Raw genomic sequence first — 10,964 nt, 5'->3', positions numbered from 1 at the left:
GAATATTTAGATGTTGGACTTTTATTGATTTTAGGGATATTCATGATATTTTTCCACAAAGCACATGTTTTTTTTGGGGGGGTGTATGAATTTTTGGAAGTGCCGGATTTCTTAAAGTTTCACAGTATCTGTCCAGGGGGACAAGAATTACCAGCAGCTTGGGGAATGGGAAAGTGGATGTCTGTACCTGAGCGCTGAGAAATCTATACTAGTATTACTGAGATGTGCAGGTGCTTACTATAACAGGCTGCAGACACTTTCAGCATCACTAGGTAAATGGATGCTCCCACGATCCGTTTTTTCTAGTGATGTCAGTCTGTTGTGAGGATCTCTTTTACTAAAAATGCATATATTGTTTCTTAGAAGAACCAGCTGTCCATTCAGAATCAAGAGTAGTGTTAATCATGCTGTGAAAATTTTTTTTTTTTTTTTTGGGCAATAGTTAATCTAATAACTCTTATATTGTCACAGAGCATTACACAGATTTATTGGATGCCCTCCAAGATGTACAAAGAATATCCGTATTCAGAGCCCATCTCTTCTGCCCATCACTCGCCAGACTGTGTCCTTCTAATTTCTCCAAGCTGTCTGGATGCAGTGAAGGGATACGCATTGTGCTGCTTCTGAGTGACACCCACTGATTGCTTTTAAAGCCAAGGATGCAATATGCTGATGCTAAATAAGTCTGGGGAGGTAAGTGACAGGGGCTGGGTGAGGTGGTGGGGAAATCACACAGGCTGTGTTCAAGCCTTGCTGTCTGAATTCACAGCTGAGAGCAGCAATCTTCCCCTTCCTACAGCCACATAATGTGCACTGTCCCCAGAGAAGGGGCCTGGGACCACCTGGGCTCATTAGCTGCACAAGCTCCCCGCGGGGACTGCGGGCAAAGGGCTGTAGACGTGAGTGGGAAAGAATGGCTTTGTGTAATGACTGTCAGAAATGATATTTTTGTATAATGTAGAAGAGAAATGCAGAATAACAATGGATTTTATTATTAAAGCAGGTCTGGTTCGTTATTTGTATATTTATCACAGATATTTTTATAGTGCTCACAATTTAAACAACACTTTACATATTGTACATTTTCAAGATTCCGTGCCCTCACGAAGCTTGGCCAAATTGCAGGGGAGGGTTTTAAAGGGGCATTGTTAAAAAAAAACAAAAAAAAAACGGGAGTATCTAACAGGAAAACATTATGCACAGGGAGCAAGGTTCAGGAGTGTGTTACGCAAAGAGTGCAGGGTTCAGAAGCTCATTACATGCAGGGTTCAGGAGTGTGTTACGCAAAGGGTGCAGGGTTCAGAAGCTCATTACATGCAGGGTTCAGGAGTGTGTTACGCACAGGGTGCAGGGTTTAGGAGTGTGTTACGCGCAGGGTGCAGGAGTGCATTACACACAGGGTGCAGGGTTCAGAAAGGCATTACACACATGATGCAGGTTCAGTGGTACATTATGCACAGGCTGCAGCATTCAGGAGTGCACTATGCGCAGGGTTCAGTAGTGCGCTATGCAGAGGGTGCAGGGTTCAGCCCTCTTTCACAGCTGCTTATCTCTGCACCCCCCATCCACATCTTTCTTCTGCATCCCTCCTCAGCTCTGAACTTTGTACCCCATTTCCCCATCCCTCACCTCTGCACACACCCCTTCACTGCCTTCATCTTCACCCCTCCAAGTGCTTACCTTTGCAATAAGTACCTCGTAGCGGCCGGCTCAGCTCTAGCACCTCCTTGTGGTCACAGCTTGTTTTTCCCACACAGTATACGCTCTGTGTGGAGCTGCCAGAAAAGTTACACTGTCACTTGTAAACCGAGAAGCCAGGCTCCAAGCGAATGTGGTGATCACAGGGCCAGTGTTGTAGGTGGCAAAACAGAGTTCCTCCACGTTTTGGCTGAAAAAAAATCCTGGCCTTTCCACAACATAATTTTTGGTAATATCAAGACGGCCACTTGCTCTTGTTGCACACAATTGCTCAGGGCTGACTTCCTAACAGTGACAAGGAGTGGCCTACGTCTGTGGAATGTGTGTCGGCATAAATGATTGTAGTCTCAACCGCGAGCACATGTGACTAGGAGACATCGCTGGAGAACAGCAAGGACACTTTTGTCACTCCACAAGTACCTAAACAAGAACCTTCTTGGAAGGATCATCAGGAATTAATTTAATGGGAGCTGCAGATTTAAAAAGATTGAAAATCACATTTGAAACATTTACAGTATCTCACAAAAGCGAGTACACCCCTTACATTTTTGTAAATATTTTATTATATTTTTTGATGTGACAACACTGAAGAAATGACACTTTGCTACAATGTAAAGTAGTGAGTGTACAGCTTGTATAACAGTGTAAATTTGCTGTCCCCTCAAAATAACTCAACACACAGCCATTAATGTCTAAACCACTGGCAACAAAAGTGAGTACACCCCTAAGTGACAATGTCCAAATTGGGCCCAAAGTGTCACTATTTTGTGTGGCCACCATTATTTTCCAGCACCGCCTTAACCCTCTTGGGCATGGAGTTCACCAGAGCTTCACAGGTTGCCACTGGAGTCCTCTTCCACTCCTCCATGACGACATCACAGAGCTGGTGGATGTTAGAGACCTTGCGCTCCTCCACCTTCCGTTTGAGGATGCACCACAGATGCTCAATAGGGTTTAGGTCTGGGGGCATGCTTGGCCAGTCCATCACCTTTACCCTTTTCTTTAGCAAGGCAGTGGTCGTATTGGAGGTGTTTTTGGGGTCGTTATCATGTTGGAATACTGCCCTGCACCCCAGTCTCTGAAGGGAGGGGATCATGCTCTGCTTCAATGTGTCACAGTACATGTTGGCATTCATGGTTCCCTCAATAAACTGTAACTCCCCAGTGTCGGCAGCACTCATGCAGCCCCAGACCATGACACTCCCACCACCATGCTTGACTGTAGGCAAGACAAACTTGTCTTTGTACTCCTCACCTGATTGCCGCCACACACGCTTGACACCATCTGAACCAAATAAGTTTATCTTGGTCTCATCAGACCACAGGACATGGTTCCAGTAATCCATGTCATTAATCTGGCTTGTCTTCAGCAAACTGTTTGGGGGCTTTCTTGTGCATCACCTTTAGAAGAGGCTTCCTTCTGGAAAGACAGCCATGCAGACCAATTTGATGCAGTGTGCGGCCTGAGCGCTGACAGGCTGACCCCCACCCCTTCAACCTCTGCAGCAATACTGGCAGAACTAATATATCTAATTCCCAAGGACAACCTCTGGATATGAGGCTGAGCACGTGCACTCATCTTCTTTGGTCGACCATGACAAGGCCCATTCTGAGTGGTACCTGTCCTGTTAAACCGCTGTATGGTATTGGCCACCGTGCTACAGCTCAGTTTCAGGGTCTTTGCAATCTTCTTATATAGCCTAGGTTATCTTTATGCAGAGCAACAATTCTTTTTTTTCAGATCCTCAGAGAGTTCTTTGCCATGAGGTGCCATGTTGAACTTCCAGCGACCAGTATGAGAGAGTGAGAGCGATAACACCAAATTTAACACACCTGCTCCCCATTCACACCTGAGACCTTGTAACACTAACGAGTCACATGACACTGGGAAGTGAAAATGTAGCCATTTTCACTTAGGGGTGGACTCACTTTTGTTGCAAGCGGTTTAGACATTAATGACTTTGTGAGTTATTTTGAGGGGACAGCAACTCTACACTGTTATACAAGCTGTACACTCACTACTTTACATTGTAGCAAAGTTTCATTTCTTCAGTGTTGTCACATGAAAAGATATAATAAAATATTTACAAAAATGTGAGGGGTGTACTCACTTTTGTGAGATGCTGTATATGTAAAAGCTTACATTAGATTTTAGTAATGGTTTTAAATCTACTTAAGCTGACAGTTTAAGTGGGCCCTAATGCTTAAATACCAAAATTACTTTAGATGTAAAAATCAAAAACTTATATATTCAAGGTATAGACTGTGTATTTAAGGTGTACAATGTCTGCTCTATGGCGAGTCCTTTTTAAAATAATTTACTGGCAGGCTTTCCATATCCCATGCCATAAGCTCTAATGATTCTTTGCCAGGTTTTTCCTCAACACTGTAGTTTCCCTGAGATAGAGCTAGCGCTGAAGGTGGCTACACAACGCAAAGACATACTCACAATCAATATAAAGAGACATGGCTGTGCACTTCCATGTCACATGAAAGAATGTTTTACAGATGGATAGGAAATTTCTGACCACTGTGTCTATGACCAGCTTCAACTTATTTTGCACAAGGCGAAAAGTGAAACATCATTTTATAGCAAGTATAGCCGTCTTTTGGGTAGTTATGAGAAATGGCCTTCACCAAACAGGATATTGTGCTAGACCTGTAGGTAGATAAGAGAATTAGAAGCTTGTCTAAGTGGAAGATTACTAATATTGCATACATCCAATGTACAAACAGATCTATCAGCAAATGGCCTAAAAGGAGCCCTGGTAGAATTGTGCACATATACCTGGGTATTTCTAGTTATTAATAGAGATACCTCCAGATGAATGTTGCAGCAAAGTTCAGTTTCAGGGGCCCCTGAGGATGATGCGGTGTCTCTCTTTGTGTCAGAGACCTGAAGACAAGATCTGCAGTAATGGGGAGATCCTCCAACTGTTATCCAACCAGCCTGGAACAGAGCTTCTCATCAGCAGGAACTGTATGTGGCACCGAAACTCAGAGTCAGCCTATCTACTCTGCAGTTTAATCCCTCCCTTTAGTAGTTTGCAGCTGGACCTCTAAGCTAATGATCCAGAAGTGGATACCGGATGCCTTACCTACCTCTAGCGTATTCTGGTTATCAAGCCCTAAACTAAAACTAGCTATAAAATCCCAGACCAGAAGGGATAGGGTTAACTAGCATAACAGGAGCGGCAAAGAAACTATAATGTACCTTCCTTAGCTATACTAGGACTTGGTATTCTCAGCATCCTGAACCAGTTTATATATATTATCACTCATATACTATTAGCAGCAAGGTTAACTATTACTTCTAAATGGAAATCAATAATTGCACCTAATGTTTCCGAGGTAATATAGAGTTAAAACACAATGCGTGTATGAAAAATGCTTTGCCCTTTCAAACAACTCAATAACTGTATTTATCTCAAGGTGGGCTTCCTGGATATTGATATAGCCAAGTGATGATTAAATGGTGTTGGATGAACTTCTTGTTTCACAAGAACCATATAGTTTATTCTCAGTATATTGGTATCTTTTTGTGTTGGATCTGCCTATGGTTTGTCTTGAATTATCTCTTGATTACCATCTATTGCAGAAACTGCATCTTAAAATCTCACTACATGGCATTTCATTGTTAGTTGCACTCATTGTATTAATATGACTACTTACCTGTATTTTGACATGGCAATGTAGCGTATTTAACTCATGACCATGTATGTACATTGTTTCTTACTTGTATTGTTTAAATTTTAATAAGAAAATAATTGAAGAGAAACTATAATGTTTCACCTACTAATATACTAGAAGATGATCACCACACATATAGTAGCACAGACCTAGCTATCTGGCACTATGCAGGTGAAATAATAATGGGACAGCGATACTCTGTCTGTCACAAGGATTTGGATACACACTCAGCAGCTAGAGTTAAACGGTAAAGTCCCTTCTGGTTTGGGGTTTAGCAGCATAGACGGGACATGTGGCTTAAATTTTCTCTCCATTTCCTCTTTCCAGGGTTTCAAAGCCAACAACCCAGGGACAGGAAGTGCATACATAATATATTTATAGACATTTACAAATTCATACAGTAGAGGGCAGCAGATCCCTACACAAAAAAATGTGGGTGCCTTTGAAGTGACCAAAGCCTAGGTTTATGTGAAAGAGCATTCTATGAATGGGCAGGGGAGAGCCTGTCATTCAACTGCTCCTCCCCCATTCATAAAACATGATGCATTGTAGGACAATATTAGTATGAGTTCTGTAAATAACGGAGAGGACTGGTGGGCGCAAGTGTAGACTGTTGCCCAGGACATTTTCTGGCGGCTCTGAGAGGGCAGTGAATATAAGATTTTTACCAGAAGCCTGCAGGTAATTTGTTACACACCATTACACATAATTAATGTGCATGATGCTGTATTTCTCCCCCCCCCCAAAAAAAAAAAATATATATATAACTTCAACTTTAAATTACCCGTTGTGTGAACTCAATAGCTTACCCCCATCCATGCGAAAAAGCATGGATGGAAGAATCTCTCCCGCCACCTATTGGGACAGCTGCTGCTCCCCCAAATTTGGCTTCCCAATATAGAAATGTATTTAACCACTTCTGGGCCGGAAGGTTTTACCCCCTTAATGACCAGGCCATGTTTTGCGATACGGCACTGCGTTACTTTAACTGTCAATTGGGTGTTAATGCGACACTGTAACCAAATAAAATGTATGTCCTTTTTTTTTCCCACAAAGAGAGCTTTCTTTTGGTGGTATTTGATCAATCTGTGATTTTTATTTTTTGCTCTATAAACAAAAAAAGAGCGACAATTCTGAAAAAGAAAAACTATATTTTTTTTACTTTCTGCTATATAACATTTCCAATTAAAAAAAAATTAAAAATCAAAATTTTTCATCATTTTAAGCCAATTTGTATTCTGTTACATATTTTAGACAAAAAACAATCCCAATAAGCGTATATTGATTGGTTTGCGCAAAAGTTATCGCATCTACAAACTAGGGGAAGGATTTATGTAATTTCTATTTTTTTTATTTTTTACTATTAATGGCGGCGATCAGCGATTTTTAGCGGGACTTCGACATTGCGGCGGACAGATCAGACACCTAACTGACATTTTTGACACTTTTGGGGGACCAGTGACATTACTACAGTAATCAGTGCTAAAAATATCCACTGTTACTGTACTGACACTGGCAGGGTAGGGGTTAACACCAGGGGTGATCAAGGGTAAAATGTGTCCCTAGGGGATGCTTTCTATGTACTGTGTGGGGGATGGGCTTGCTGCATGCTTTCTATCTACTGTGTGGGGGATGGGCTTGCCGCATGAGGGGGTGCTTTCTACGTACTGTGTGGGGGATGGGCTTGCTGCATGCTTTCTATCTACCGTGTGGGGGATGGGCTTGCTGCATGAGGGGGTGCTTTCTATGTACTGTGTGGGGGATGGGCTTGCTGCATGCTTTCTATCTACTGTGTGGGGGATGGGCTTGCTGCATGAACACAGAGACTGGTGTACCTAAATAAGAGGAACACAGGATCCCTGTTTTCATTACTGACAGAACATCGGTCTGCCGTGGTTACAACGACAGACCGTCGTTCTGTCTCCATGGGGAGCGATCGTGGGTGCCAACACACATTGTGGCCGCCGGACCAGCTGATTGGCTCCACCTGTAGCCAATCGGCGCGTGCGCGTGCCCCCACCATCGGTCCCTCGAAGAAACGTACAAGTACCTTGTTTTGCATGACAGAGAAGATCTGCCACCGTAAAAATACGGCAGCTGGTCGGCGAGTGGTTAAATAGAAAGAGCCACAAGGTTTTCAAAATAATACAAACTGCAGTTACAGATGACATCAAACTGATCACCTTTATGAAATAAATACATAGAAAGAAAGTAGCTCCCCTTTATTTATGTCTGTCTGTCTACTTGTCTGCGTTGTCTGATAGAACACCAATAGCAAGCAGCAGTCTTAAGGCCCGTACACACGTACCGATCGTCGGCATACAAACGTCGGCGGACGAAAGATCTGCCGATTGTACGCTTGTTAGTATGGTGCCTCCGACAGCCGTCAGCGCACATTCTGCCGACAAGAGTCTGTCTTGCAAGCATTAAAATTTTTGTATGCCGACACCAGAGCGGCCGATTGTTCGCCAGTCAGTACAGAATTCGGACGACAGACCGCAGATTTGCAAGACTGGGCATGCTCAGAAAAGAAAAAACACAGGGAAAGTTAACCATTACATGACATCACTTCTGCAGTCGGCTGTAGTCGGCGGACAAAATTCTTGTGCTGTCTTTGCACTTTTCAACAGATACCGACAGCCCAGGGACAAAAGACGGCCGATCGTTCGCTGACGATCGGTACGTGTGTATGGGCCTTCAGATGAAAATCATGTAATGAGGCTCGAGAGATATTTACACCTCTTTAATTCATTGCTTTTTGTTTCCTAACTGTGCCATTCATGTACTGAATGTAAATGATATACTAATTCCCTATATGAACATTACTTGATGTGCTTTTCTGATCTACCTTCATTTGAATACATTGCCCATAGTTCTGTAACAGGACCAAGGCATGAGAAGCCTTTGGCTAGACTAACAGCAGAAGCAGCAGCTGATTAAACCTTGTTGTGGCTACAGAAAGGATCTGGCAGTAAAATTCAAATCATCATTGTACCGTAAACCCATAAGCAATGCTGGATGTCATGCTGCAGGACCATTAAGCAGAATACAATTTTGGAGCATATATATTTCCTGCCAATGGATGACAGACAAGATGATAGTCATTTTTCCCCATGACGGCGACCAGTGACTTATAGTGGGACTGCAATATTGCTTCGGATATTCGGACACTGACAATTTTTGGGGACCACTGACATTGATAAAAAAATATGCACTGTCACTGTACTAATGACACTGGCTGGGAAGGGATTAACACTAGGGGGATCAAAGGGTTAACTGTGTGCCTAGCCAGTGTTTTGCAAAACTGTGTGAGGTGCTACTAGGGGAAGAGATGGAATTTATTCCCTGTTTTGCAGAGACAAATTCCATCCATTCCCTCCTGTCAGATTGGCAATCTGCCTTGTTTATTGCCGTTCTGGCTCTACCAAATGATTGGTGGGTACCCTGCACCTGCTGATCACCTTCAGTTTTGTGTAATCACAGCAGAAGCGAGGCGTCGGAGGCACGAATGCGCACAGCCTACCCGGGAGTATCAGATCACGTTTATATAGGTGATCCGGCCCACAGGTACCACCCTGTAGCAGGAAAACTGCTATGGAGCACACTTGAAGAGGTCGAGATTTTTAGGTACCATAGTTTGGTGTCGTTCTGCGGGTGTACACAATTTTAGTGTGACATGTTGGGTATCTGTTTACTCCGGGTAACATATAACAAACAATTGGGTATTATATAGTGTTTGTGTTCATTAAAATTTATTAACCACTCCCTGCCCACACTATAGCCGAAAGATGGCTTACTTTGCTGGTAGGTTGTACATTGACATCCTCCTGCGATCACGCTGCCCGCGCACCCCCTGTGGCGCAGGCAGTGCTCTCTGTGATCGCTGAGTTCTTTGGACTCAGCTGATCACAGATTGGGGTAAAGGGCCAATCACAGCAGCCCTTTACCTTGTGATCATCTTTGTCCAATGACAGCTGATTACATATGTAAACACAAGCCGGTCATCTGCTTTCCTTTCCTCACACTGACAGCGTGAGGAAAGTAGAAGAGAGCTGAAAACTGGCTTGTGTTAAAGGGACACTGCCCACACGTGCTGCCTATCAGTGCCCCCTCACCAGTATCACTTCTCAGTGCCCATCAGTACCGCCTACTAGTGCTATCCATCAGTGCCGCCTACCAAAGCCCTTGTTTTTTGAGTGTAGAGATTGTGCTGGACTGACTCAATCAGTGACTCATCGGTCAAATGGGCAGGAGTTCGGGGGCGTGGCCGGGATGTAGACGGCGCCGGACGTGTCTTCTCAGAGCTCCTCACCATCCTGACATTATCCGGCTCCATCCACGGCCCCTGTGCCTCGGATCACGGCGGTTTTGCCCTGCTCCACATCGGGCAAAGGAGGGGCACGAATGCCGGGGAGAAAATCCGGGGTTTCTACACCGACCCCGCGGCCTCAACGATCGGTACCGCCGCGAGGCGTGAAAGCGGCCGCCGCCATCTTGAAAGTGCAGGCCTCTTCTTCTCCATCTGCAGCCACAGGCACCCGAGCCTCCTCACAGTCGGGGACGATGTCTGCGGGGGCTGGGCACCCTCTTCTGGAACATCCGCTGGACGCAGGTACTGAGGGGTCATCGCGGGGGACCGCTGGACAGGCTGGGGGGTCACCTGGAAGGGGGGATATCACCGCTCCCATCCTGGCGGCTATAGACGCTTCTAAAACTGCCCTAATGCTCCGGATTGATCACCTGGCCTCTGAATGCACCCTGATCCGCCATGATTTGGATAAATTCAGGGGGCGCCTGACAGAGGCTGAAGGCCGTGTATCTGAGGTGGAGGATGTCACCGCTTCCCATTCGGCACAACTCATTGCTTTGCAGGCCCAGGTGAATGCTATGGCAGACAAAATGGAGGATGCTGAGAATCGGCAGCGTCGCAACAATATCAGGGTGGTTGGCTTGCCGGAGAAGGCTGAGGGGTCTAATTCTACACTGTTTGCTGAGAAATTCTTTTGTGATTTACTCAAGTTGCCTCCCCCTCTCCCGACCTACGTGGTGGACAGGGCCCAGGCCGCCCGGGGCCCCCCCCGCGCCCCTTTTTGGTCCGTTTTTTGAACTTCCGTGACAGGGACCGCATTCTCTCTGAAGCCAGGAGACAGGAGGAGTTGCTGTTTGAGAACAGTAAGATAATGCTATTTCCTGATTTCTCTGTGGAAACGCAGAAAAAGCGCAGATCGTTTACTGAAGTGCGCAAAATCCTGAGGAACAAGGGCCTGAAGTATGGCATGATGTACCCGAGCCGCCTGCGTGTGGATTACAAAGGAACTGTCCTGTTCTTCAATTCGGCTGGGGAGGCTGCAGACTGGTTGGAATCTATTTAATCTCCTATTGTGCACCCGCTCTCCAGGATGGCATGAGACTTTTGGGGCCCTGCTTCTCTGTGCCCCCCCTTTTTTTTTTTTTTTTGAGGATCCTGTCTTCACACACTCTGGCTCCTCCATGGCTAATGGGGGGGCATTTACAGTACCTGCATTGATGATCCTGCCATAAAGCTTCCTGGATTGCCCTGGGCTGGATCCTTGTTTC

The 10,964-nt window shown here is 45.0% G+C and overlaps 1 long non-coding RNA gene across 1 annotated transcript in view; it reads left to right on the top strand.

The window, feature by feature from the left end:
* Window positions 1–601: 601 nt before the first annotated feature.
* Window positions 602–10,964, top strand: part of LOC309561494 — a 103,659-nt gene continuing 93,296 nt past the window's right edge. The window contains exon 1 of the long non-coding RNA XR_014225570.1: window positions 602–693. This is a non-coding gene — a long non-coding RNA (uncharacterized lncRNA). The remainder of the gene's footprint in view (window positions 694–10,964) is intronic.

Source organism: Pelophylax lessonae (genome assembly GCF_965119305.1).
Source record: "Pelophylax lessonae genome assembly, chromosome: 8".
Lineage (NCBI taxonomy): Eukaryota > Metazoa > Chordata > Amphibia > Anura > Ranidae > Pelophylax > Pelophylax lessonae.
The sequence above is the reverse complement of the archived record's forward strand: the minus strand, read 5'-3'. Positions and strand labels throughout refer to the sequence as shown.